Source organism: Schistocerca piceifrons, unplaced genomic scaffold, assembly GCF_021461385.2.
Source record: "Schistocerca piceifrons isolate TAMUIC-IGC-003096 unplaced genomic scaffold, iqSchPice1.1 HiC_scaffold_261, whole genome shotgun sequence".
Classification (NCBI taxonomy): domain Eukaryota; kingdom Metazoa; phylum Arthropoda; class Insecta; order Orthoptera; family Acrididae; genus Schistocerca; species Schistocerca piceifrons.
This window is the reverse complement of record NW_025728473.1, coordinates 7501-10000: the sequence shown is the minus strand read 5'-3', so window position 1 is coordinate 10000 and position 2500 is coordinate 7501. Positions and strand designations below refer to the sequence as shown.

General features: G+C 58.2%; 1 non-coding gene across 1 annotated transcript in view; it reads right to left on the bottom strand.

Annotated features, from left to right (window-relative positions):
• LOC124743746 overlaps window positions 1-507 on the bottom strand; it is a 1909-nt gene extending 1402 nt beyond the window's left edge. Inside the window, exon 1 of the ribosomal RNA XR_007010531.1 lies at window positions 1-507. This exon is cut by the window's left edge and continues 1402 nt beyond it. This is a non-coding gene — a ribosomal RNA (small subunit ribosomal RNA).
• Between the last annotated feature and the right edge of the window lie 1993 nt (window positions 508-2500).

Genomic DNA, 2500 nt, shown 5'->3' with positions numbered 1-2500 from the left:
AGTCCCGTATCGTTATTTTTCGTCACTACCTCCCCGTGCCGGGAGTGGGTAATTTGCGCGCCTGCTGCCTTCCTTGGATGTGGTAGCCGTTTCTCAGGCTCCCTCTCCGGAATCGAACCCTGATTCCCCGTTACCCGTTACAACCATGGTAGGCGCAGAACCTACCATCGACAGTTGATAAGGCAGACATTTGAAAGATGCGTCGCCGGTACGAGGACCGTGCGATCAGCCCAAAGTTATTCAGAGTCACCAAGGCAAACGGACCGGACGAGCCGACCGATTGGTTTTGATCTAATAAAAGCGTCCCTTCCATCTCTGGTCGGGACTCTGTTTGCATGTATTAGCTCTAGAATTACCACAGTTATCCAAGTAACGTGGGTACGATCTAAGGAACCATAACTGATTTAATGAGCCATTCGCGGTTTCACCTTAATGCGGCTTGTACTGAGACATGCATGGCTTAATCTTTGAGACAAGCATATGACTACTGGCAGGATCAACCAGGGAGCTGCGCCAACTAGAGCTGAGCAGCCGGCCGCCCGGGAGTGTGTCCCGGGGGCCCGCGCGAACACGCAAGCGTCCGCTCAATCATTCTGCAAACAGGAGGAGGCTGAGCTCCCCTGCACAATACACCTCGAAACCCTCTCAGGTCCCGGCGGCGCGCAGCGCCGTCCCAAGTACTTGGTCGGGTTCGAGAGAGGCGCAATCGCCCGGAGTTAGGCGAGTAGACGCTTTCGGTGCGACCACCCGTGCTCCCAACTGAGCTTGCCGCTGCCGACAGAGGCCCGGGAGCGTGCTGTCGTGGCATTGCCGGCGGGAGACAACACGCGCCACCTACGGTGACCGGCAGCTCCAACGCCAGCGCCACAGAAGGACAAAAGCCCCACTTGGGTGCCGAAGCGAACTCTCCCAGCACAGCGCACGCGCCAACACATCCGCACAGCTGCGATACAAACCACCAGCGAGAACCGCTGGGGCGACCGAGCAGCAGACGGCGTCGCGGCGCCGAGCGCCGGGCGGCGGCGCATCCTCAACGCACACAGTCCTCAATCGGACCAGCACACTGAAGATGTCCACCGCGCTTCGCACCGGGCCCGCGAGGACCTACTTTGGCCGCACGGCGCCGCGCGCAGGGTGCGCCGGCGCGCAGCTGCGACGCCTGCCGCGTCCGTCGGCCGGCGCGCCTGCCACTGGCCGCCCCCACCAGCCGGCTGTAGCGCGTGCGCCCACGCACCGCGCGGCCAGCACGCCGGGAGGCGCCCCCTCACCGGCCGGGGACGGTCCCACCCAGCCACCACCGCGTATCGCTTCACACCCAGATGCCGTTCAGTTTCATCGGCATGGTGGGTATCGCTGGAACAACCGGTTAGTACCTCAACCTATCGTCGCCATCACCGATTCACCCCTAGCGAGAACAACCGCACCACAACGGGTTACCATTTCTTCATTTGCGTAACTTCACCAGAAAACGTAGGCGTCCATCGCCATTAGCAACTTCAACGATTATTGCATGCCTGTGTCAGGTGTCACGCCACACTACGTCTGCCCACATACACGCAACAAAATGTGCACGCCTAGACAATACGTGGAAGGTGGCCCCCGTACGTATGCGATGTCCATTGCTCGAACGACTGTCAACCGGCCTCTGTAGCATGTCGCAGATATGGAACGCGGTGCACCATGCTATCACGGTGTTTGAGGAGAGACGACTAGGTCCGAATACATCAACACACAGCTCATGCTGATCGCCATCCACGGCGTCCGTTCCTCCCACACGTCTCTATGGCGTACCACACTGCAATCCAGCTCTCATAGGGAGACGACACGTAGCTGCGTGCACAATATTTGCACTGTATGGTCCGCCGTTTTTGGGCGCAGTCGTTGTACGGTCACACATGTGCCACGATGTATCATTCAGTACATAAGGACGAATGTGCAGTACAGATTGTGGTTCACGCGTACGACATCAGCGGACAGTTGACACAGGCCGCACCACAACGTAGCCTGCGTACGTCGCATGCGAAGGGCATTGAACATGCAAACTTGTCACCAACCAGCTTGCGAAGGCAGGGGGCAAGGTGGGGACGTGGGGACGTGGGGAGGGGTGGGGGGGGGGGGGGCGGCATGTACGTCCTGCTGCCATCCACATTACAGTGTACAGCAGGAGCATGTGGAAAGTCAGCAAGACTTGCAAGGTGTTTAACATGAAGCGATACACAGGGGACGCGGGCAGTGCGAGTAGCGAACTATATTGCGAGGGTTGCGGGTGGGCAACACTACACTAATTGAACGAGTCGTATAACAATTACAGAGCAGGTTTAGGCGACAACGTGGGTTACGTTAGCGGACAACGTGGGTTACGTTAGCGGACAACGTGGGTTACGTTAAGGCACAACATGGGTTACGTTAAGGCACAACATGGGTTACGTTAAGGCACAACATGGGTTACGTTAGGGCACAACATGGGTTAGGTTAGGGGACAACATGGGTTAGGTTAGGG